Source organism: Tursiops truncatus, chromosome 4, assembly GCF_011762595.2.
Source record: "Tursiops truncatus isolate mTurTru1 chromosome 4, mTurTru1.mat.Y, whole genome shotgun sequence".
In the NCBI taxonomy this organism is placed as follows: Eukaryota; Metazoa; Chordata; class Mammalia; order Artiodactyla; family Delphinidae; genus Tursiops; species Tursiops truncatus.
In genome coordinates this window covers 61,267,576-61,293,861 of record NC_047037.1, presented here as the reverse complement: position 1 = coordinate 61,293,861, position 26,286 = coordinate 61,267,576, and the positions used below count along the sequence as shown (strand labels likewise).

Genomic DNA, 26,286 nt, shown 5'->3' with positions numbered 1-26,286 from the left:
GCTCTAAAGCTTGAGAGCCACAACTACTGAGCCTGTGCCCTAAAGCCTGCGAGCCACAACTACTGAAGCCCGTGCGCCTAGAGCCCATGCTCCACAACAAGAGAAGCCATTGCAATGAGAAGCCTGTGCACCTCAGCAAAGAGTGGCCCCCGCTCACCCCAACTAGAGAAAGACCGTGTGCAGCAACAAAGACCCAATGCAGCCAAAAATAAATTAAAAAAAAAAAAAGGAACATTCTGGTGCTACATGGAGTCTGGATTGTAGGGGAGGAAGAGTAGAACACAGAGGGTGGGCTGGGAGGCTACTGAGATAACTCAAACCAGAGATGATGGTGGCTTGGGCAATGGTCTGGCAGTGAGAATGAATTTGGGATGTGTTTTGGATCTAGAACCAACAAGACTTGCTGATGGATTAGATGTGAGTGTGCAAGCATTAGCCTGATACAAGAGAATTTTTATCTCTATGTGCCATCTTATCTTAGGTACCCTTTTTTAATTAACAGAATCAAGGCATCAATTGAGTCATTTCTGCCTGAGAAGAGAAAGAGAAGAGAGGGATGGGGAGAAACTGTGTGGTCTGGCTTTCCCCTACTACCCTGCTCACAGGCTCTCATCTAGTTGGCTGACTTCAACCCTCTCCCAAGTATGACCCCAGCCTTGCCCCCGCACAGCCTCAGCTCCTACTGAGCCTTGCTCTCTGCAAGGCAGAGGAATGACCAACAGCAATGGAGGCCAAGCCCAGCTGGATTCCCAGGACTGACTTCTGAGCTTTACAGCTCAAGGACTATAATTTAAGAAGTTCAGAGAGAACCCACTAGAGGGCACTGCAGCACTACCCAGAAAAGACCATCCCATGACAGATTTTTTTTCTTTTCTATTCAGTTATGGAAAAAGTACTACAGAATTGTAGTACTTTTAGCCAAGGCCCTAGGTTAGACGCTTAGATACAAATATCAGGGCATAGGTGCTGTCTGCAGTCAAGTTGGAAGAGCAGGGAGGGGCTCAGAGCCCTCAGAGGTGGGTGGTGGTGGCACCCAAGGTGAACCCAAGTCTGTGGTTCTTTCCTGCTTCTGGGGACTTAACTGTAGGACACACATATATACATACAGTACATAAACGGCACACACACACATACATACAAACAACACACTTATGCACACACCACACAAACCACATATACATACACGCTGCAGTCCTGGACTTGGGGCACCTGTGAGACCCCAGGCTGCAGAGCAGGTAGGCTGGAGACCCCGAAAAGAATGTGGAGCAGAGCAGTGGCGGGTTTACAACCTGAGAGAACAACCCCACAGCCCCCAGATGATCCACACCTCATTAGAGTCACTATAAACGAGCCTATTAAAACGCACACACGTTAACCACAGGTGACCCAAGGGTTCCATGAACTCATTGACGCCCACTAACACATTAGCATACATTTACTGAGCACTGGGGTTGGGGTGGATCTTGTGTCAGAGGGTCAGAGGGAAGGACGCTAGCCAGCCCTTAAGGAGTGCTGACTGTGTGCAGACGCCACACCAGGGCCTGTGTGTTTTCTCTCTTAAGGCTCACAGCGCCGCGGTGGGCTCTGACTTTATCCCCGGTTTACAGAGGGGGACACTGAGGCTTGAGAAGTGAGGTGGCTTGCCCAGGATCGCAGAGCTATATAGGTAGAGGAGCTGTGATCCTACTTCTGCCCTACAGGAAGCCACAGCTCGTTGGGAGATGTATACGTAAAAATATCCAAAACAACACACGATGGGCCGGCAAAGAGCAACTTCATTTTCTTTCTCTGTTTCTCTCTCTTTTTCTAAGAACTTAACACGTTTAGCTCGCAGAGCCTCACCTGAGAAGGAAAGGGAAGCCCCTGTCCGGGGGCCCCACTCTAGTGTCTGCAAATGGCCCTGTGTTACCCGACATGCAAGCAGCTCTGTCACCTGAGCCATATGACCCAGCCAACATCATGGTGCTGAAGGTTTCAGTGGTGGGAAAGGTGCCTTGTGGGGTGGGTGATAAGCTCCAGTGGGATACTCACAGTGAGACCCCTGGGTTCACTAGCAAGGCCATGTTCTCTGCAGCAGAGAATTATGCTTCCACCAACAAAACAAAGCAAACATCTACGGGGCACCAAATGACCATGCAGCCAGAACTGCCCATTGTGAACTGGGTTTTGTCAGACCAGTTTTAAGATCCAGCAGGCCCAGCATCGGTTCACTGTAAGGTAGAAATGGCACAGCCAGGGCTGAGCATGGGCAGGACCAAGAGGAACAGGCCAGCTGCATGGCCCCTGCCACTGTGGTCCCAGTGCCCCTTCTTCAGCGCACGCCCAGAAGGGATTCCTGTCCAACCAGCCAGAGGAGGAAGAAAAAGCCCGAGTTTGGGTTACAGATGAGCCAGCTTTCTACGCATGTGTGAACTGAAAATGATGAGAGCTGCACTACAGCCTCCTCAGGGGTGGCCTTGAAAACACAGGGAGGAAGCCCTGCAGTATACAGGCAGAGTTTCAGATGGTGCATCTCATCATCCTCTTTGTGTGGAAAGAGAAGAGTCCTGAAGATAAAATACGTACAATGTCCAGGCAGTGGCAGATGGCTTGGCTGACTGGTCAGGGGCCTGGAAGGAAAAAGATTGGAGGATGAGGACCAGGAGTGGGCAGAGGATGTGAGTAGACGTATGGGAGCGGGTCCCAGTGTGCAGATCTCGGTATTACATGGTAATATCCATCAGAAAGCATCTAACATTGGAGAGGCACAGAACAACCAAGTAGATGAAATGACCCAGTCAACAGACATCAGCCAGCCTCTGTCATTGGACACCCCAGCACCAGCATGATAGGCACAAGTTACACATGGACCCAATGGCTGGATTCCCCTTACCACACCCCATCTAGGTGCATGTAGGTATTTCCTGCCCTGAACACCAGCCTTCCAGGATACCTGTGAAATCAGAGCGGTTCCTAAGAGTCACCACCAGGAGGCACTAGTTGAACAGTTACAAACTTGGTGGCAAATGACCCACCAAATGTGGAGAAACCCAACGTCGGCAGGACCAAGAGTTTCTCTTTTCCTAGGTACAGAGAATGGAGCCATGGAAACTCTGGGAATTAGGAAGACACGGACAGAAAAATCAACCTCTACCCAGACTCAATCTCCCCACAGTTGGATCTGTGGTCTTAAGCAAGAGTCTCAGGCTTTCTCTGTGACTCTGTTTCCATCTAAGGGTGGGAGAACGAGGTAGGCTTAGTCATCAGTCTTCAAGCTTTGATCAAGTACCTTCACTTGTGCAGCCAGTGGTGCACTGGAACCAGAGTGCATCAGAGACCCTTGTTAAATGTTCAGAGCGCAGAACACTGCATGCAGGCAAAGGTGCAGTTCTCCACCCTCACCTCAGGTGGGCCTCAGCACTGCCCAGCAGCCTGATTACAATCCTCCAACCCAGTGGCCTTCAACCTGGCTGCAAAACCACATCTCCTGGGCAGCATCTCAGTGATGCCAGGCCCAGCTCACCCCAGGCTAAGTGTGGGGCCCTTGGCAGCACAGAGACTCCCGGGTGATACTGATGCAGGTCAAGGATCCCATCCTTCCACCACTGAGGGGAAGAGCCGAAGATCCTGTCTCCTCTGGATACACCCTTGTCAGCACAGAGGAGGGGCTATGTGACTGAAGAGAGGGGGAAACAAGTTTATCCAACGTCTTTCTTCATGAAGCATCAGAGCAGTTGACACAGAGGGAAACTGAGGCACTGAGCGCCCCCATCTCCCCCTGCCTAGGACACACAGAGGTTCACAGGTCAAGCCATGGTAGTCCTGGGGTGTAGCCTCAGGCCCTTGTCATAGTAGAAGCAACGTGGTTTAAAAGGCCCAGGTCACCCTGTACACCTTAAACTTATACAGTGATGCATGTCAATCATTTCTTAATAAAACAGGTAAAAACTAATAAAGGGCCCTGGGATCAAGGCTAGGCTCTGCCTTCTCTCTAACCATGAGCTGTGGGACCTTAAGTCAATTAACTCCTCTGATCCTCTATTTCTTCATCTATAAAATGAAGATAAATACCCACTTCTTCAAAACAACTTCAAGATTGTTTTGAAGTTTGAATTAAAACCATCTATATATGGATGTTCTGACAACCTTAAAACACTAATACAATAAGTATTCTTTTTAAAAACTTTAAATTTTACTTATTTTTTTAAAAAAACAAGAAATAGATGTATATGGAAAAAATTCAAAAAAATAAATGGGCCTCCCTCCCTTGCCCCCGGTAACCATTTCCATTTCTGGGAGGCAACTACCGTTAGCAGTTCCTCGGGTGGAAACTAATGTATTCCTAACAGGAGTTCTGCTGCACCAGGCAATTCCCTGTACAGACCACGAGGCTCCCGAATGTGCCAGATTCAGGCTTCCGTAATGTTATGGAGCACTTAATACATGCCAGGCTCTTGCACACATAACCTCTCTTTTAATTATCAAAACCAAAACAGAACAAGAGAACCTATAAGGTAGCATTAAGACTCCTGCTTTTCAGATACAGAAACTGTGGTTAAGCAGTTTGGCTAAGGTCACTCAACAAGATAGTCATAATACCAGGACCCAAATCCAGGTCCTGTAACTCGCACGCCTTAACCACTGATCCACGGCCACCCCAGAAATCCACCCACATGCCTGCCGTTCCCCGCCCACAAGCGCAATCCCAGCTTGCTGAGTCTCCGCAGGTCCCTAGTCAGCCAGGTCTCCACTGCGCATGGGTGTTTTCACGTCATTTACGCTTTTAGTGAATATGGTGCCCGTAAGAAAGCCAGCATGCGTACGTCTTTCCTTTCTAAGGAGACTGCGCTCGCTGAGGAAGGCAGCAGGTGTGGTAACTCCCGTGGGCCTTTGCACCCAAGCCAGTGCAGCCGCAAGACCAGATGCATCAGCGGTATTGGCTGGGACCAAGGCCTCTTACTACACACGCACCCACACACCCCACTACACAATCATTCTGATCTTGTTTTCCCTGGAATCTCCTCCCCTGCCCTAGAGGAGGTTGCCACATCCAGGTGGGGACAGTGGAAGCCATGCGTCCCGAATGTAGGACGTGATCCAAACTGCATCCAGTGTCTGGCTATCCTCAACTCCATGCTGTGCCCACAGGAGCACCAGAGAGAAATCCCTGGGACCTGTCTCCCCATCAGTCCCTTGAGAGCAAGCGCTCAGCTTCCTATGGTATCTGAGACTGAAGGACAGTCATCAGGGGACAGACAACCCCTGTGACACATCCCTGTTCCACACGAGGAAAGGGAGCCTTAGGATAAGGATTGGGATCTAGGAAGGAATTTCTCATTTAAACAGATGGGGCCTGTTGAAAGCCAGCCTCTCCCTTCTGAGAAGTTCAAGAAGGTTCCCAAGTGTGTGGCTTGAATGACAGGGAAGGACTGAGACAGGCAGGGAGGGTTGGGCCTGGGAGGGGCTGGGAGAGTCTGTGGGAGAGGGTGAAGGAAGAGAAGGAAGGGGGGAGGGTTCCCCAGACACCTGGTGGGAGAGCTTTGAAACCGAGAAAGAGCAAGTGACAGAATAGAAACTACAATGGACTTCCCGGTGGGTCGGTGGGTCGCCCCTTCTTGGAAGGTCATCAATCAGTCAACATTACATAGCCCATCCCTCCCACTCGCTTTCAAGAAAAGTTAGATTTTCACCAGACTAGTTAACTTTCCATCCTATTCCATATTTTTACCTGAGAAACTAAGAGTATTTTAGGATTTTGGAATTATCTACCTGAGTGGAATTCTCACTCTACCCTCAACCCTGTCAATCAAAAAATCTAAAAAGAGATAAACTGTGTTAATGAGGTTTCATAAGCTATTTTGTTGGGGATGGTTTTCTGCTTTTAAAAGTAGTGCATCCACATTGAATGTCTCCAAGCCCCAGTTCCCTCATTTGTACAACAGGGATATTAACAATATATACCCCATAGGTTTGCCTCAAGGATTAAATGAGACAAAGTATGTAAAGTGCTAAGCACAGTGTTTGAGGGTGTTTGACTCACAGTAAGCACTTGGTAAGTGTAGCTATTACTTTGTAACAGCCGAATCACTTCCAATTTGCCAGCTCCCAGTTTGGTCCTTTTCTCTATCTTGACTTTAACAGCTGCTAATTGTTCACAAGCTAAATTTTCACTTATTGAGGCATTTCTCCTAGACTCTCTTTGAGGGCAGGCTCCCTTAGTAAGTAAAACATGTGATTCAATTTATAAAACTTCTATTTTTGTCCCCCCGTTTTTAGAACTATCTTCTTCCATCAGCTGAGTTGGACCAGATAAAGCTGTGAAATCTTTTCCAATGAAAAATTGATGATTCCGTTGTATAAAGTGAGGAACTGTCTGTCTACTCAAGTATCTCAGGGCCAAATATCAACAAAAGCAGATTGATATTTTGTAGAGAGTAATTTGCAGACTGACAGAGCTGAACCAAAACATTTAACATCCAGTGATGAACGTCTTGTCAATAATGAGGTCCTTTGTATGCAATGCATAATTCAGAAAGGAAGCAGAGTTTCATCTGCCTAATTTAGCAAACTTTAAAAGATAAAAAAGAATGAATCCTAAGGAATTAATCTGTGATGGAGGGGAAATAAAACACTGTTAAGGTGTTCAGCAATGCATTACTTACACAGGCCCCAATGACACATAATCTAAATCTCTCCCAATATGAAAATGGTTAAGTAAAGTCTGGCTCATCCAAACATTTAGAATATTATGCAGTCTTTAAATGGATGCAGCATAAAATGGTGGTTACGGCCTCATTCTCTAGGCTTAGGCTGCCTGAGTTCAAATCCAGACTCCACTTCTTATGAGCTGCATGACTTGGACAACTCATTCAATTTCTCTACACCTCTGTTTCCTCACTTGTAAAATGGAGATTAAACTAGTATGTACCTCAGAGAGTTGTTGATTAAACGTAAAGCTCTTAGAACAGTTGCTGGTGAACCATAAATACTTAACACATGTTAGCTAATATGAGAGTTTAATAACACAGTGTGTTAGCAGTGTGTCACTGCTAACTTATCATCAGTTCCCTTTCATCGTCTTCTAGGGCTCTTGGCTAGACTACAAAATGACCAGCCTTTCTTCAGTTAGGTGTAGCTATGCGGCTAAATTCAGGCCAACAGAAGGAGAGCAAAAGTGATGCATGTCCCTGCCAGGCATGGTCCATACAGGCTTCACATGGACTCTCTCAGCTTTAACCCTGCTGCTGGCTTGATGCAAACAAATGCAATGATCAGGAGCATCTATTTGGGCTTCCTGTGAATGAGAAACACTTTAGTGCTAAGACAGTGGAATTTGGGGATTCATCAATTACAGCAGCAAACATTAACTACTGCACAAAGGGTTTTTTTTTATGTTAAGTGAAAAAATATAGGATATATAAATGACATGCCAAAGACTGGGAGATATCAATATTTGTTGACAATATTTGTTTTTCCATTTTTTTTTTTTTTTTTTTTTTTGGTACGTGGGCCTCTCACTGCTGTGGCCTCTCCCGTTGTGGAGCACAGGCTCCGGACGCGCAAGCTCAGCAGCCGGGCCCAGCTGCTCTGCAGCATGTGGGATCCTCCCGGACGAGGGCACGAACCCATGTCCCCTGCATCTGCAGGCGGACTCTCAACCAATGCGCCACCAGGGAAGCCCTCCATTTTTTTTTTGATTGAGGAAAACTTAAGCACAGTGAAATGCAAAGATCTCAAGTGAATAAGACAAAAGGTTTTAATGAATTTTTATTCCTATATAACCAACACACTAAATCAAAATATAGGCTATGTCCATCACCCCAGAAAATTCCCTTGTGCTCAAACCTCACAGGCAACCACCATTCCAATGTCTATCACCATAAATCAGTTTTACCCCTTCTTGAGCACCATATGAATGGAATCATACATCATATACTCATTTGTATCTGGTGTCTTTCACTCAACAAACATAATGTTTTTGAGATTCATGCATATTGCTGCATATAACAATAGTTCATTCTTTTTAAGTTGTTAAACAGTATCCCATTGTCTGACTATGCCACAATTTGTTTATTAGTTCTCCTGTGGATAGACATTTGGATTATTTTTGGGTTTTTACTATTGTGAATAAAGCTACCAGGAACATTCATGTACAAGTATTTTTGTAGTGTTTTTTTGTTTTCATTTCTCTTGGGTAAATATCTAGAAGAGGAATTGCTGAGTGTATTAGTTTTCTATTTCTCCTGTAACAAATTACCACAAACTTAGTGGCTTAAAACAACATGGATTCATTATTTTATAGTTCTGTCGTCAGAACTCGGACACAGGTCTCACTGGGCTAAAGCTGTGGTCATCAGGGCTGCGTTCCTTCCTGGAGGTTCCTTCCTGGAGGCTCTAGGGGTGCCATAGTCAGCCCGGCTGCCATAATGAAGTACCATAGACTGGGTGGCTTAAACGATAGAAATTAATTTTCTCAGTTTTGACACCTTGAAGGCTGAGATCAGAGTGACAGCACAGTCAGGTTCCAGTGAAGGTTTTCTTCCTGGCTTGCAGATGGCCACCTTCTTGCTGTGTGCTCACAGTAGCAGGGGGGAATGGGGATGGAGGGGGTGGTGCTCTCTGGTGTCTCTTTTTTGAAGGGCACTAATCCCATCATGAAGGCCCCACTCTTATGACCTCATCTAACCTTAAGGACATCCCAAAGGCCCCATCTCTGAATACCATCACAGTGGGTTTAGGTCTTCAACATATAAATTGTGAAGGGTGACAGTTCAGTCCATAGCAAGGGTGAATTAGTTTCTGTACTTTTCTCAGCTTCTAGAAGCTGCCTGCATTCCCTGGATCATGGCCCCCTTCCCTTGTGATTACACTGAGCCCACATGGATAACCTGAGACAATTTCTCAATCACAAAATCCTTAATTTAATCACATCTGCATGGCCTGTCCCTTTTGCCACATTGTGTAAGATATTCACAAGTTCTAGGGATTGGGATGAGGACTTATTTGTAGGGGGTCAGAGGATATTGCTTTGCCTACCTCACTGGGTCATAGGTGGTATATGTTTACCTTTATATAAGAAACTGCAACACCGTTTTCCTAAATGGTTGTCCCATTTACATAGTCACCAGCAATATGTGAAAGTCCAGCTGTTCCACATCCTGCCAACCCTTAGAATTTTCAGTCTTTTTAATTTTAGTTATGCTAAGGGGTGTAAAGCAATGTCTTATTTTGGCTTTAATTTGCATTTCCCTGATGACTAGAAAGTTGAACATCTTCTGTGCTTATTGACTGAGAACTTTGTTTTGTGAAGTTTCTGTTTTCAAGTCTTTTATCTATCTTTAATTGGGTTATTTGCCTTTTTATTATTGATTTACAAGAGTTGTGGGGTTTTTTTTTGGGGGGGGCATGCCACGTGGCTTGCAGGATCTTAGTTCCTTGACCAGGAATTGAAATCATGCCCCCTGCAGTGGAAACTCGGAGTCCTAACCACTGGACCACCAGGGAATTAATTTCCTACAAAAGTTCTTTTTATATTCTGGATAAAAATTCTTTGTCATATATAGGTACTGTGTTGGGGAGGGGGAAATCCCTCTCTACCCCTCTTGAGTTCTTTTGGCTGGTCTAATAATTAAATTGACATAAGACAGCTTAGCAGGAGAAAAAAAAATTTAATTCCTACACACAGAAGTCTTGTAGAACTGGAACCCCCAAAGTTATCAAAGCAGGCTGTTTATATATCATTTTTAGACAAAGAAACAATTATTTGTGAAGATTTAACAAAGGAGCTTGTGCCTGGGGTAGCAGATGAATGAAGAAATAACAAAGTTTGTTTATCCAGCTTTCTTAGCCTTGAATTCCCTAACTCTAGTGATAAGGATGCTTTCTATTCTCCTGGTACAGGGAGGATACTTTCACATGGGAGATTTAGTTCCTGATTTCAGGGGGAAATAGGGGAGTCAGAGTGTTTTTTTGTTTTGTTTTGTTTGGTTTTTTTTTAAATATCTTTTTTTTCCACCAGCTGTTTCTCACATAACATTAATTCAAAATAATCAATACACCATTGTGGCATATCTTAAGGCAGTCTGCTCTGAACCCCAATGGTTCCCTCCACATATTGAAAGCTAAGTTGGTGGCTGTGAAGAGCAAAACCAGGTGAGTGCTGAGAGGTAAGAGATCTGCAAAGGGGGGAAAGACTGTAGATTAGAATGAGGATGAATAAACAGAAGAGAAAAAATTGAAGCACATTTCCCCAACCCCATTAATCCAGTTCCCCAATCCTGGGATTAGATCAGTCCAATAAAATGCCTTCATTTATGTGATAGAGAGTGTTAATCTTCTATTGTAATAGATGTAAGTTAGACACTACTTGTCTGGTTTGATTAACATAGAAGCAACATTTTCCACCAGTGATTGGACAAGCTCCTCCTTGCTGATCTGCCAGCATGTCCAGAGCACGTCAGTTTTGGAGCATCACAGACTCTAAGCCATCAGCTTCCGACTGGAGTGTTTTTGAAGTCTGCATAGTGATATTGAACTCTTGTTCCCTTATCATGGAGAGATTTAAGATAGCTTTTTCCAATTCATAATCTCCAAAGCTTGGGAATAAGACCCTCAATGCTGAAAAGAACTTGGAGTTGTGATACACAAGGGGATTTTCTACAGTTCTGACTGCCATGTTTATGTGACACAACTTTAGGACCAAAGGAGCCCAAGTCTATAATTTGGCTGGCATTTAGGGTGGAGTATTTGGTGACAGAAGGAGCCAGGTACCCAAGTCCGCGTCATCCTGACCATTTAGATGGGAACCCTTTATATACTTTGTTGCCACATAAAACAAAAAGACCAGTGTGGTTTACAGACAAGGTTAGAGTGGAACCTGTAATCTCCAGGGTCTGCAGTATTCCATGGCCTTTGCCATTGGGACTGTTAGCATCCATACACCTCCATTTTCCATGTGTTCCTGTCAATCTGTGAGAGCAGAACAGATTCCGCAATAGCTGGTATAGGAGGCCTGTAGTGTGGTTTTGACAGCTATAAAGCTTAGTTCTGTCATACAGATTTTTGGTCCACTCATATAGAGTTTGTGGTATTTAGCAGTTTAATCAGGGGAGCAGCTTTAATACCCCAAGCTGTACAAGGACGGCTTGCGAACTACCCAAAACAGTTGGTGATTTGGCAGACGTTCGTACCAAAAAGGGTAGAGCTAGAGTCACTTACAATCTCCCTGAGAGGTTTGAAGATGCCATTTGTGGAATCAAACCACAAGGTCTGACTGCAATATTGTCTTGGTATGTCACCCAGAAAAGGTCCAGTGTCATGTTTGTTTTTAATACAAAATTTTTCACCTATTGTCTTTATCTGGGCAAGAGACACTCCTTGAGCTTCTATACAGGTTTGCCAGGGCCCGAATAGCTCACCAGAAGGAGAGGCAGGGTGATGTTTTTCTAATTATGGATACCATACCCTGTCATCCAAGCACCTCCCACCTAGTCCACCAGGTGTGAACATCAGCAGGAACCAAGGCCAGTTCAGGTTCTCTTGCACTACCTAGATGCTGACATATCCAACAGTCAGACTGACTGGTTAACGTGGCCAGGGTTTTGTAAAATGGCATAATAGGGTGTTTGGTTAGTGCCCAACCCGCTGAAAAAGTAAGGGTTAATAAGGGTAAGACATAGGCTGAAAAAGAGCCATAGTGTAGACTTAGAGGGGGAGCAGGATAGATGGAGACAAGCACTCTCCAGCCAGCCTTCTAAAATGACTAATACATGGGAGGAAAGTGGCCATTGAAGAGAAGATGAGGTTTTTGTTTGTTTTTTAACATATATACAGGGAGTCTTAAAAAAAGGGGGGAAATAGGTGAAAGCAAAGTTTCTTTTTTTTTTTTTTTTTTGGCTGTGTTGGGTCTTCGTTGCTGCATGCAGGCTTTCTCTAGTTGTGGTGAGTGGGAGCTACTCTTCGTTGCGGCATGCGGGCTTCTCATTGCGGTGGCTTCTCTTCTTGTGGAGCATGGGCCCTAGGCACGCAGGCTTCAGTAGTTGTGGTGCACGGGCTTAGTAGCTCCGCGGCATGTGGGATCTTCCTGGACCAGGGATCGAACCCGTATGCCTTGCACTGGCAGGCGGATTCTTAACCACTGCACCACCAGGGAAGTCCAAAAGCAAAGTTTCTTGATCTATGAACTTGGGAAAAGCTGTCTACTTCATGATGCCGCTGCTTCTGGGGCCTGGGAATTGGCCCTGGAAATCCTTACTTTGAGGTCACCTATAGGGATTGTCTCCCAACTGTTTTGAGAGCAACGATCCAGGTCTATTTTGGTATGGCTTGCATGAATGCAGGAGGATTTTTCTTTTATTTTGTTAGTAGTGTATGTGGTCAGCAGTACCTCATAAGGCCCTTCTCAGTGAGGTAACAGCACGTGTTTCCTTCTAAGGACCTTGATGTACACCCAGTCTCTTGGTCGAAAAGGATGGCAAGGCTTGTAGGTAGGTAGAGACCATGCCCCTTTTTCCTGTTGGCAATATGCTTTAAGTACACTGGTTAGTTCTTGTATCTAGCTGGTCATAGCATCAAATAGTTCACTCACATTTCCATAACATTCACTTAATCCAGGAATGGAAGGTTTAGACATGCCAATAAGCACTGCGTATCCAAATACTATTTCAAAAGGGATTAATCCATGCCTCCTACTTGAGTATTCTAGATCTTTCAAGGGCCAGGGGCAAAGGTTTTGGCTATTTAAGTCCAGTTTCTTGACAGATCTTTCCTAAAGTACTTTCTATGGCTAGATTTTTACATTCCACTTGCCTTGATGATTGAGGGTGGTATGGGGCATGGAATTTTAATGAGTGCCTCAAAGTTTTTGCAAGCAGTTGGTTCATCTCTGCTGTAAAATGAGTTCTTGCTCTGATTCAATCCATAAAGGCATGCCAAGACGAGGAATAATCTAGGTTATCAACGTCTTTACCACTGTGATGGCAGCAGCACATCTAACCAGTTAGCATTCAGTCCATCCATTAAACAAGCAGACAATAACCAAACAGTGAGAATAGCCGAAGGCTGAGATCAAATCAATAAAATCAATTTGGAGTGCTGAGAAGGGCAGTGTGGGACTGGGAGAACTTCCCGGGGTGTACTGACTTCTTCCAGAAGTTTGGTGAGATTTACAAGTTGTGCACTGGGAAATAATTTGGTCTGAAATTTTGTGGATGCGAGGGCAAAACCAATTGTCTTTTGGTTCCTTAACTATCTCCTGTCTATACATGTGTCCCATTTGATGAGAGTTAAGTGCAAGCGAAAAAGTCAAAAGAAAAGGAGTACAGGAAGTCTGTTTGGACCAATGTATAATCAATCTGATAATTGTTTGGCACCTTTTGTATCCATTTGTCTTTTTTGGATTGTGGGGCCTTTGCCTGATAGTTAATAATATCAATCAGAGATAAAGCCAGGTTTAAAGATTGGGTGGAGAAAGGATAAGGGGGGTCCATTTGCATTGCATGTTTAGCAGCTCTGTCAGCTCTATTGTTTCCCAAAGATATAGCATCACTCTCCTTAGTATGGGCTGAACAGTGAACAAGAGCAATTTTAGAAGGGAGGTGACTAGCTTGTAATAGGGCAGCAATTATATGCCCATTAGCAACAGGAGTACCTGCAGAAGGTAAGAATCCATGGGATTTCCGAATTATGCCAACAGCTTGGCAGACTCCAAGAGCTATGAGTTCAACAGCTTGGGCTGGTTTTATAGTGGGCAAAGAGTAGGCCTCAAGTGTTTCATGTGGGGAAACTACGGCATAACCAGTTAGGTTTCCTCAGAAATTTCTTTACAAGAGTCATCACAAAATAAAAGTAAGTCTGGGTTGTCTAAAGGGATGTCTGAAAGATCCTCTCATGGCTTTGAGACCATATCTATAGTTGCAAGGCAATCATGTGGAATGGAATGGGGCTCTCCATCATGAGGCAGGGGTAGTAGAATAGCTGGATTTAAAGTGTTACAACAATGTACGGTGATGGAAGGGTAAATTAAAAGATCCTCGTCCTAGGTGATCTGTCACTATGTAGAGAGGTGCTGCATTCTATGAACTTGTAAGATAGCAGACACAGCGTGGGGAACATAGAGATGAATGGGAGAGCCTAATTAGAGTACTGGCTTTGTCAGTCAAGGTGGCAGCTGTGGCCACCACACAGCAGCATACTGGATGGCACAGGGCCTAATTGGCATGAGAAATATACTATATGATGTATCTGAGAGGCAAAAGGCTATCCTAGAATGCCTGCAGCAATCCCATTATTTTTGTGGCAGTACTGATGAAAAGGTTTATTAAAAGTAGGTAAGCCAAGAACCAGAGGTGTGACAGAGTTAATTCTAAGGCTTCAAAGGAGCATAATGCCTCTGAAGGCCAGGAAATGGGCTCTGGGGTGATATCTGGGAGGAATGCATACAGAGATTTAGCAAGAGCTGCAATATTAGGAATCCACTGGTGACAGTAGCCAGCTGCCCGTAAAAATTTATGTAACTGTTTTTTTCGTTTTGGGGAGAAGGATGGCCTAAAGTGACTCAAGGCATTTGGGGGTGAGTCTTTGAATGCCCTGAGATATGTCATATCCTAAGTAAGTAACAGTTATTTGTACCCATTGAAGTTTAGATCTGGAGATTTTATGGCCTTGTTCAGCTAGTGCCTTTAGGAGAATGAGGGCATCTATAAGTGCTCCCTGCTTAGTTTGAATACAAAGTAAAAGGTCATCAATATAATGGACAAGCGTGGAGACCTGGGTAAAGGCTATGGTTTCTAAGTTGGCTCTAAGGACTTGGGAAAATGTTGAGGGAGATTAACAATATCTCCTGAGGTATTCGAGTCCATGTTAACTGTCTCCCTTTAATAGAAATGCAAAAAGAAATTGTGAGTCGGGGTGCAATGGGATTGAAAAAAAAAAGCTAAACAGAGCTCAGTTATCGTAAACCAGGCTGCATCAGCAGGAATTGAGGTGAAAATAATAGCTTGGTTTTAAGGGGGCATCAGATTGGGAACCCAGAAATCCAGAAGATCTTCTGGAGGGTCAGAAACAGGGAGCTGGATAAAGTGGAGTATAAAAGGAAGGAGAAGGGGTATTTACATCAGATTTGGTTTTTAATTTTTGTTCCAACTTCTATCTTTCATTTTATTAAGGGATTCCCTAAGGATATAGCTGGTATGCTCTTTTTGTGTTCTCTTTTCAACTTAGTCCTCCCATAAGTACCAATATGACAGCTGTTTATGATGAGAGCTCTCCAGAATTTTTTTTCAAATACAGAAGATTTTCCAATTCAAAAAATTTGGCCATTGATGAGTAGGCTCTCCTTTAGCATATTTATTCCAATAGTGACTCAATTCAATAAGCCTTTTTATGGAAAGACCTGGAGGAAACTTTCCAGGCTTAGAGTAAATCTTTACCATGGATGCAAGATGAGTTCCTGGAGAGGGTACAGACAATGAGTCCTCATAATCCAAACGTTCACTCCCAAAGTTAGTCTAAGAAAGCAAAGGCCTTCACTGCCCAGGCGGTAAGGATGGTGTAGTAAAAACAGTGTCTCCAATCTTTCACAAAAAACGTGAGATGCCTCGAATTACAGACGAACTCATCTATGACACCAGGCAGGCACTACTGGAATGGGACCTTACCAGTACTAACAAGCAACAAATGATGATGTGACAAAAGCCCCTTATGAACTGGGACTCCTTATGACAACCACCCCTATGACCTGGCACGGCTGGACAAAGAGAGTGCTGCTTATGACGTCATGTCTCAGAACCCCAGTCTATTCAACTGTCAACCAGATGCACCCCGATAAGTGCACCTTACAGATAATGGAGACCATAGAGACTATTCTCACTAGTCACAAAGCCAAGCTCTCAGGACGTAAAATGAGATGGAAGGAAAAATCTCATCCAGTTTACATAGGGAACCCACAGCAAAGTTTGTCTAAACAGACGCCATTCTGGTGAGAACGGTTAACTCACCCCGTCTGTGAGGCCAGCTCAAACAGCAAGATTATAAAGGGTTAATGCCTGCATTTTTCTCTATGATTCTTCCTCCTAATGACAAACAATACAACAGACAGAGACAAAGAAAAACAGTGACCATCTCTGAAAGGAGAGAATCCATAAAAACCTAGAGTACTCATTTCCCAAACACCAGAGTTGGTAGGTCCAAGGAATCAGTTCCACAAATATTTTCTCCTGTTAATCTAAGTTTAGAAAGAAAGAAAAGGGACTCTCATGACTTTCCGTTCCACCAGAGACCCAGGTAAGGACTCTTACATTCTGCCAGCCTTTGTCAGAGGTTTCAGGATTTCTCAGCTGCAGCAGCCTCAGGGGGGAGCCTGTCCAGCCGATATCCTGCCCACTATGCCAACTGCTGGGGAAGGGGAAATTCCCCCACCCCCCACCCCTCTTGAGTTCTTTTGGTTGGTCTAATAATTCAATGGACACAAGACAAGTTAACAGGAAGGAAAAAAAAACAATTTAATTCATACACATGGAGGTGACACAGAAATGGGACTCCCAAGGTGAACAAGCTGGGTGTTTCATATAAAATTTTTAGACAAAGAAACAATTATTTGTGAAGATTTAGCAAAAGGACTTGTGCTTGAAGCAGCAGACTAATAAAGAAACAACAAAGTTTGTTTATCCAGCTTTCTTAGCGTTCAATTCCCTAACTCTGGTAATAAGGATGCTTTCTATCTTCCTGGTACAGGGAGGATAGATTCACATGGGAGATTTAGTTTCCGCTTTCAGGGGCAAAGGGGTGGGGATTGGGGGGGTCAGAGTGTTTTTTTAATATTTTTTTTCCACCAGCTATTTCTCAAGTAACTTTACTTCAAAATAATTAATATGCCATTATGGCATATCTTGGGCAGCCTGCTCTAAGGCCCAATAATTGCAAATATTTTCTCCCAGTCTGAGTGGCGAGTTTTCATTTTCTTCAGAGCATCTTACAATGAGTAGACTTTCTTTGGTAAGTTCAATTTACTTTTATTATCTTTTATGGTTTGTTCTTTTTGTATCCTAAAATCTCTGCCTATCTCAGCCTCACTGTGGCAGACTGTAATTTCCAAATACAGCTGCAACAATATTTCTTATCCACGTGCTCTTCTACAATATGATCTTGCCACGCCTTCCATTTCCCTTAAATGCTTGAGAGAATTCACTGATGAGACCATCGGGGCCTCCAGTTTCTTGTGTGGAAAGTTTTTTTTAAAAATTATTATTAGAAATTCAATTTATTTAATGGGCATAGGGATATTTATTTATTTTATTCATTTTTTTAAAATACGTATTAGTGTATATATGTCAATCCCAATCTCCCAATTCATCACACCACTACCACCCCCCCGCCACTTCCCCCCCTTGGTGTCCATATGTTTGTTCTCTACATCTGTGTCTCTATTTCTGCCCTGCAAACCGGTTCATCTGTACCATTTTTCTAGGTTCCACATATGTGCATTAATATATGATATTTCTTTTTCTCTTTCTGACTTACTTCACTCTGTGTGACAGTCTCTAGATCCATCCACATCTCTACAAATGACCCAATTTCATTCCTTTTTATGGCTGAGTAATATTCCATTGTATATATGTACCACATCTTCTTTATCCATTCGTCTGTAGATGGGCATTTAGGTTGCTTCCATGACCTGGTTATTGTAAATAGTGCTGCAAAGAACATTGGGGTGCATGTGTCTTTTTGAATTTTGGTTTTCTCTGGGTATATGCCCAGTAGTGGGATTGCTGGGTCATATGATAATTCTATTTTTAGTTTTTTAAGGAACCTCCATACTGTTCTCCATAGTGGCTGTATCAATTTACATTCCCACCAACAGTGCAAGAGGGTTCCCTTTTCTCCACACCCTCTCCAGCATTTGTGGTTTGTAGATTTTCTGATGATGCCCATTCTAACTGGTGTGAGGTGATACCTCGTTGTAGTTTTGATTTGCATTTCTCTAATAATTAGTGATGCTGAGCAGCTTTTCATGTGCTTCTTGGCCATCTGCATGTCTTCTTTGGAGAAATGTCTATTTAGGTCTTCTGCCCATTTTTGGATGGGGTTGTTTGTTTTTTCAATACTGAGCTGCATGAGCTGTTTATATATTTTGGAGATTAATCCTTTGTTTATTCATTTGCAAATATTTTCACCCATTCTGAGGGTCACCTTTTCGTCTTGTTTGTAGTTTCCTTTGCTTTGCAAAAGCTTTTAAGTTTCATTAGGTCCCATTTCTTTATTTTTGTTCTTATTTCCATTACTCTAGGAGGTGGATCAAAAAAGATCTTGCTGTGATTTATGTCAAAGAGTGTTATTCCTATGTTTTCCTCTGAGTTTTACAGTGTCTGGTCCTACATTTAGGTCTCTAATCCATTTTGAGTGTATTTTTGTGTATGGTGTTAGGGAATGATCTAATTTCATTCTTTTACATGTAGCTGTCCAGTTTTCCCAGCACCACTTACTGAAGAGACTGTCTTTTCTCCATTGTATATTCTTCCCTCCTTTGTCATAGATTAGTTGACCATAGGTGTGTGGCTTTATCTCTGGGCTTTCTATCCTGTTCCATTGATCTATATTTCTGTTTTTGTGCCAGTACCATATTGTCTTGATTACTGTATCTCTGTAGTATAGTCTGAAGTCAGGGACTCTGATTCCTCCAGCTCCACTTTTTTTCCCACAAGACTGCTTTGGCTATTCAGGGTGTTTTGTGTCTCCATGCAAATTTTAAGATTTTTTGTTCTAGTTCTGTAAAAAATGCCATTGGTAATTTGATAGGGATTGCATTGAATCTGTAGATTGCTTTGGGTAGTAAAGTCATTTTCACAATATTGATTCTTCCAATCCAAGAATATGGCATATCTCTCCATCTGTTTGTGTCATCTTTGATTTCTTTCATCAGTGTCTTACAGTTTTCTGAGTACAGGCCTTTTACCTCCTTAGGTAGGTTTATTCCTAGGTATTTTATTCTTTTTTTTTGCAATGGTGAATGGGATTGTTTCCTTAATTTCTCTTTCTGATATTTTGTTGTTAGTGTATAGGACTGCAAGAGATTTCTGTGCGTTAATTTTGAATCCTGCAACTTTACCAAATTCAGTGATTAGCTCTAGTAGTTTTCTGGTGGCATCTTTAGGATTCTCTATGTATAGTATCATGTCATCTGCAAACAGTGATAGTTTTACTTCTTTTTCAATTTGTATTCCTTTTATTTCTTTTTCTTCTCTGATTGCGGTGGCTAGGACTTCCAAAACTATGTTGAATAATAGTGGTGAGAGTGGCCATCCTTATCTTGTTCCTGATCTTAGAGGAAATGCTTTCAGTTTTTCACTATTGAGAATGATGTTTGCTGTGGGTTTGTTTTATATGGCCTTTATTATGTTGAGGTGGGTTCCCTATACACCCACTTTCTGGAGAGTTTTTATCATAAATTGGTGTTCAATTTTGTCAAAAGTTTTTTCTGCATCTATTGAGATGATCATATGGTTTTTCTTCTTCAATTTGTTAATATGGTGTATCACATTGATTGATTTGCATATATTGAAGAAGGCTTGTATCCCTGGGATAAATCCCACTTGATCATGGTGTATGATCCGTTTAATGTGTTGTTGGATTCTGTTTGCTAGTATTTTATTGAGGATTTTTGCATCTATATTCATCAGTGATATTGGTCTGTAATTTTCTTTTTTTGTAGTATCTTTGTCTGGTTTTGGTATCAGGGTGATGGTGGCCTCAAAGAATGAGTTTGGGAGTGTTCCTTCCTCTGTCATTTTTTGGCAGAGTTTGAGAAGGATGGGTGTTAGCTCTTCTCTAAATGTTTGATAGAATTCACCTGTGAAGACACCTGGTCCTGGACTTTTGTTTGTTGGAAGATTTCTAATCACAGTTTCAATTTCATTACTTGTGATTGGTCTGTTCATATTTTCTATTTCTTCCTGGTTCAGTCTTGGAAGTTTATACCTTTCTAAGAATTTGTCCATTTCTTCCAGGTTGTCCATTTTATTGGCATAAAGTTGCTTGTAGTAGTCAGGCATAGGGATATTTAAATTTTCTGTTTCTTCTTGAGTCAGTTTAGGTAAGTTTTGTTTTCCAAGGAATGTTCATTTCATTTAAGTTGGTGAATTTATTGGCATAGATTATTCCATAGTAAACCATTTTAATTTTTTCATAGTCTGAGAATCCTTATTGACCTCCATCCTTTGTTCCTGATATTGGTAATTTGTTTTTTCTCTCTTTTTATTTTCTTGACGAATCTTATAAAAGGTTTATTGTTTTTATTAAACTTTTCACAGAACCAACTTTTGGCTCTGTTCGTTTTCTTTATGGTTTGACTATTGTCTGTTTTATTGATCTTCACCCTTATCTTTATTATTTCCTTCCTTCTACTTACTTTGACTTTGATTTACCCATACAATTCTTATTTCTTAAGCTGGAAACTTAAGTCATTGATTTTTAAACCCTTGTTGCTTTTCTGATGTAAACATTTAAACCTGTAGACTTCCCTCTAAATGCTGCTTAGATGCATCTCACTGATTTTGCTGTTTTATAATTTCAGCCTTTATCATTCAGCTTTATTTTCTAATTTATTTTCTAATTCCTCTGTGTTTTCTTTTTTGACCCCTAATTTATTAAGAATTATCTTGTTTAGTTTCCAAATACTTGGGGATTTTCTTTTTTTTTAATTTTTTTTAATTTTTTTAAAAGATTTTTTTGATGTCGACCATTTATAAAGTCTTATTGAATTTTTTACAATATTGCTTCTGTTTTATGTTTTGGTTTTTTGGCCACAAGGAATGTGGGATTGTAGCTCCCCGACCAGGGATCAAACCCACACCCCCTGCATTGGAAGGTGAAGTCTTAACCACTGGACCACCAGGGAAGTCCCCATTTGGGGATTTTCTAGCTATCATGTTGTTACTGATTTCTAACTTACTTATGTTATACTTAGAGAACATACTCATAAGATTTCAGTCTTTCAAAATGTATTGAGACTTACATTATGCTCCAGCATCTGGTCTGTCCTGTTGAACACTCTGTGTGCACTTGAAAAGGACGTGCAGTTGTTGGATGTGATGTTCTATACATGAGTTTCTATCTAGTTGAACTTTTTTTTTTTTTGGCCATGCTGCATAGCATGTGAGCTTTTAGTTCCCCCACCAGGGATTGAACCTGTGCCCCCTGCAGTGGAAGCATGGAGTCTTAACCACTGGACCACCAGGGAAGTCCCTAGTTGAACTTTTCTTGTACTGCAGTTTTGCAGGCAATGAGTTCTCTCAGCTGTCATTTGTTTTATCATTTACTTTTAAATGACTGTAATTTATCCTCATTTTTGAGGGGTAGATTCACAGAATAGAACATTGTGGATTGTCAGGTTTTTCTTTCAGCCATCTGAAGATGTTATTCCACTATCTTCTGGCCTCCATTGTTTTTCATGAGAAGTCAGCCACCATTCATTTCATTGCTCTCCTGTGTATAATGTGTCTTTTATCTGGCTACTTTTAAGATTTTCTATTTATATTTAGTTTTCAACAGTTTGCCTATGATGGACCTGGGTATGGTTTTCTTTTTATTTATCCTGCTTGGAGGCTCACTGAACTTCTAGGATCTGTAGGTTGATGTTTTCATGAAATTTGGGGGAAATGTGGCCATTATTTCTTCATGTACTTTTTTTTTTTTCTGCCGCATTCTCTCTTCTCTTTTCTTTCTGAGATCTCTGCTTTTAACTATGTTAGTTATGGCAAGTAGATCTGGGGGCGGGTGGGGAGAACAGCTAGTAATTACAGTTTTCACATTCCAGGCAGCAGGAAAAGAAAGCAAAGAGAACTAGAGGCACAACTCATTTGCTTCTGCTCATACTCCCTTGGCCAGTTCCCTGGACGGCTGGGTATCCAAATAAAATTCTCTACCTAAAGAAAGAAGTGATTTTGATGATATCCCTGATGGAGTAACTGATTTCAGATTCCCATCACCACCACCATAAACAACTATAAAACTAGACAAAATGTATGAGGCAGCTGTTTTCAGGCATCGGACAACAGGCAGTACCAGACTGCAATCCTGGACAGAAAGAAAACACATGCAGTGAATCCCACATTGGCCCTGGCTTTCTTCCTGGGGGTACCTCCTGGGCCCAGTGCAGGGAGACGGAGTTTATACAGAGCTAAGCAATCTTGCTGAGCTGAAGAGGGTAGAAATGCAGGGATGCTGAATTGGCTAAAATTTTCAGGGCAAGGTAACAAAGATGAGGGAGCTGCATGGGGAGAAGGGTGCTAGAACATTTACATGGGGATTCTCCAGCGGCCCTTGGCAGGGGGCTTGGTTGAGCACGTGCAGGTAGGACACCATGAGGCCTAGAAGAACGTGGCTGCTACGGGGCTGCAAGCTGAATGGGAGTATCAGAGGTCGCACGGTGTTAAAAGATGGGGGAGTTCTAACCAATCCATGGTTAGGAGTGAGGACCATGCCCTAGAGTAAAAACAATTCCTTAGGACTAAGGACTAAGCCAAAACAGACCAAGCCTGAGAGTCCATAAGATCCACTAGTAATTTAACTGCCTTTCAGAACAAAAGGGGCAGAGTCAGAAGCCAGTAAATTAAAGGACAGGATTTTCCTGTGTAAAAACCATGCCTAATGAAGGACTTTGACTGGTGACTTGCACATGGCACTGACAGGAAACAAATGGACTAGAAGCCTATTAACTCTTGGAGGGAATTTTATTGCCAAAAAATCCACAAGTGTGGCCTCAAAAAGCAGGTGATCGTTTTGACTCCTAAAGTAACTCCTAGGCCCCCAAAAGTCACCAGAGGAAACAGGCTGTGAAATCTACAAGCCCCCTCCAAAAGGGCATACTCTTCAGTGCCCACTTGGGATGACGCCATGGAGGATAACAGATAAGAAATAACCTTCCTGAAAACTAGCCTATCCCCTCTGGGGGGTCAATGGACAAGTGGCTACCAGATGGAGAAACTAAGGCACTAACTCCACTGCCAGGGAAGGGAGTGTTTATCATTCCGGTGTGGTAGGATTTGATAATTGCTCTGAACTATAGACTGCTGTGTGTTTTCCATCCTTCCCTTTTCTGAGTGGAAGTTTTAATTTGGTATTCTGTTCTTTCTCCATAGGTGCATGTTGGGTATGTGTGTGATTGGAGAGAGATAGGTAACTTTTCTCTTCGTTTACAGGTCACCAACAATAAAGAGTCGCACCTGGACCTGCAGGAGAGAACCCTGCAGCACCCAGAGATCCTGAATTTTGAGCTGGAGGAGGGCAAGTACATTCTGTGGGTGAGATATATGGATATTTGGGTGGCTGCTCAGATGAAGACTTTCACAACCTTCCTTGCAACTGGGTGCAGCAAAGTGACCTAATCCTGGACAACAGCATGTGAGCAGATGTGATGTGCAGGACTCCCAGGTCATGCCCCTAAAGGGAATGGGGAGGGGTGTGCCTCCAATGTGTTGTTTTTCCTCTTCCCACTCACTGGAATGCATACAGGATACCAGGAGCTAGAACAGATGTCTCAGACAGTGAGCTAGAAATCACATGTTGAGAACAGGAGGGCAACAAGATAGGCGCTTCAGTCCAGACCCCCCCAAGCTGCCATATCAGATCTGCACTGCCCACCTAGACTTTCATCCAACAGAGAAACCAGCTCCTATCTTTTTAAGGCACCATATTTTAGGATCTTTTTATTGTATTACCTTACCCACTATTTTAACTCAAATACTCCTCTTGCTGCTAATTCTCTGAGATAGCACTTGGGTATATAGGAGGTGGGGTTTGTATGGTCTCGTGGTGAAGGTGTGGAAGGGGCCCTAAGTTCCTGAGCATAGGTATTTGTTGCCTCTGATTTTTGTAGCCATGTTTCTTGTTGGTCACTATGCACACATCTTGCTGAGGTTTGTGGCTTACATCTCGCTGACGTTTGTTGCTTGCATCTCTGACTAATAAACTCGAAGTCTATCTTAGCTTCCTCAGAGTCCAGTGGTCCTTTCAACGGACTCTTCTCCACTTCAGTCCTACTGTTGCCCCGTGAGGCTTGGCTGCAACTCCCATTTGGCTCCCAGACTGGAAGACCTCTCAGTCCTCACCTATAGGGTCAGCTCTTCCTTCCCAAGGATATGCAGGAAATTCTGGACACCTTTCATGCCAATGAATGCCAGGTAAGACTTTGGGTAGCTAAATGCTGCCCTTCTCTCTGCTTAAACAGAGAGAAGAATTGCTTCAGGACGGGTATGTGGTGAGGCTTCTCTTCCCAGAACCCCAAACGAAAACGGGATCAGAGACCTCTCTTCTGCTTTTGATGTCTCCTTCCATCTACCTGTCTACAGCTTTGGGACAGTCAGGATGCACAGCTCTCACCTCCTCTTCTGCTTCTTCTCCCCTCCTTTTCCACCCATAATCCTCCCTGGAGAAGGGCTGGCTATTTTTCCCACTTCTACTTGGTAGTAGTTCTCCCTGCATAGACATTTATGATGAAGTCCACCCAGGTTGGTCCTTGATTTATTAAAGGGTAAGCTTCAGGATAAAATCATCCTTTCTCTTTTCTCTGCCAAAGGCTGGCATCTGAGACCCCTGTCTTGCTAATGGGGTGAAGGAAGTCAGCATTGAGACCCAGTTTCTCAAGGGCCTCTCTGCCCCAGGCAGTCCCTGCCCCTCTTTTTCTGGGCTATGAGCTTCATGGCTCAGCCTTGGAGGAGAGAAGCTGAAAGAGAGAGTGATTTATGGGGAAAATTAAAATACATGAGTTTAATATTGTTCCTGTTGTATATTTTATCTCATTTCATCACTCATATTTTCACTTTGTTTATGGTGTCTTTCAAGGACAAGGCTTTTTAATATTTATGGTGTCAAATCTGTTAGCTTTCTTTTAATGGCTTCTGGGTTTGGTGCCCAGCATAGGAAATCTTTCTTCACTCTAAAACCGAACAGAACTTTTAATGGCTGCAAAATATGCCATGTGAAAACATGCAAATGTGTCCTAATTTATTTACAGATGAATACTTAGTCTGCTTCTGCTTTTAAGATATCATAAATAATGTAATGAACATCTTTGTAAATACATTTTTTTCTTCTGTGATTTAAATCACTTCTTTAGGATAGATTCCCAGGAGGTTCATGGGTCTTTTTCACTATTTTAAAAGCCTTAACAACAGTTAAATATTTACCTTTTATAAAGCTGCACAGGCAAACTAAATGCCAAATTCCCTTCTTTTGCATAGAATTGCAGCTGCTGTGTGGTGACATTTACATTTCATGTTGATTAGAAGACGTGGTAGTTACTAGTGACTTTAATAAAAGAATGAGAAAAGCAATTATTAGTCAACAAATGCAGTTGGTTTGATATACTAAATCTTATCAAAGATAAGGGAAAACATTAAAACGTGTTTCTTATTTTGCAGAGTCCAGAGAAGAAAAAAGATCGTCTCAAAGATATACATGTAATTCCAAGTCATCAGCTTCTAGATTTCATAGTCACACAAATAAACTGATGAGCACCATCCCTGCCATCATCACATCACCCCTTCCACATGCCCAGCTTCGCTCTGAGGGAGCCCACGCGACTCCCCCGCACCACAGCCTGAGCTGTGCTGTAGAGGCTTCATCACCCCCCCAACACACACACAAACACACACACACACACACACACACACACACACTCACACAGGAGAAAAGAGAGTGCCAGAGATATGGGGTAGGTTTCTGAACCTGAGTCCAGTATCTCATGAGATGCAGTACAGCACAGTAGTCAAGAAATTAGGTTCTGGAGTCAGACATTCTGGGTTAAAAGCCCCAGTACCCTGCATCTTACCAGCTGTTGGCCTTGGGCAAGTTTATTTCACTCCCTGAGGTTTACTTTCTTCTTCTATAGAAGGGAGGCAATGAGAGCACTTAACCTCAGATGATAAAATGAAGTGATCGATATGAAAGAATAAATTACAAGATGACGTATAAATGGAAGGGGTTTTCCATTCATAGCATTAACGTCTCCAGGCTCAGCGAGCCCATATGATACAAGCAATGTAACAGCCACTAAGAACATTTTGCTTTAACGCTTCAATTCAAACTTACTCCTAGAGTTTGCCGTAACCAAATTTACCTCAGTAGGACCTTGTCCTGTGTGCTCACACAGGTGATCACACATTTATTGGGGGTCTTTGCAAAGCTTTAGCAGGACAAAGGTGAGCTCAGAGGCCAAGTTTCAGGGGCTGAGGGCCCCCTCCCCATGCAGTGTGTAAATAGATGCTCCAGGAGGTTAGATGAGCAACTAATCCAGTTGAGGGAAATCTGTGAACT

At 42.8% G+C, this 26,286-nt stretch overlaps 1 long non-coding RNA gene across 1 annotated transcript; it reads left to right on the top strand.

Annotated features, from left to right (window-relative positions):
• Positions 1 to 16,063: 16,063 nt before the first annotated feature.
• On the top strand, positions 16,064 to 25,937 carry LOC141278471 (uncharacterized). The gene is made up of 4 exons (XR_012331228.1): positions 16,064 to 16,260; positions 23,172 to 23,273; positions 23,959 to 24,152; positions 25,392 to 25,937. It is a non-coding gene; the product is annotated as an uncharacterized lncRNA (long non-coding RNA).
• The last annotated feature ends 349 nt before the right edge of the window (positions 25,938 to 26,286 follow it).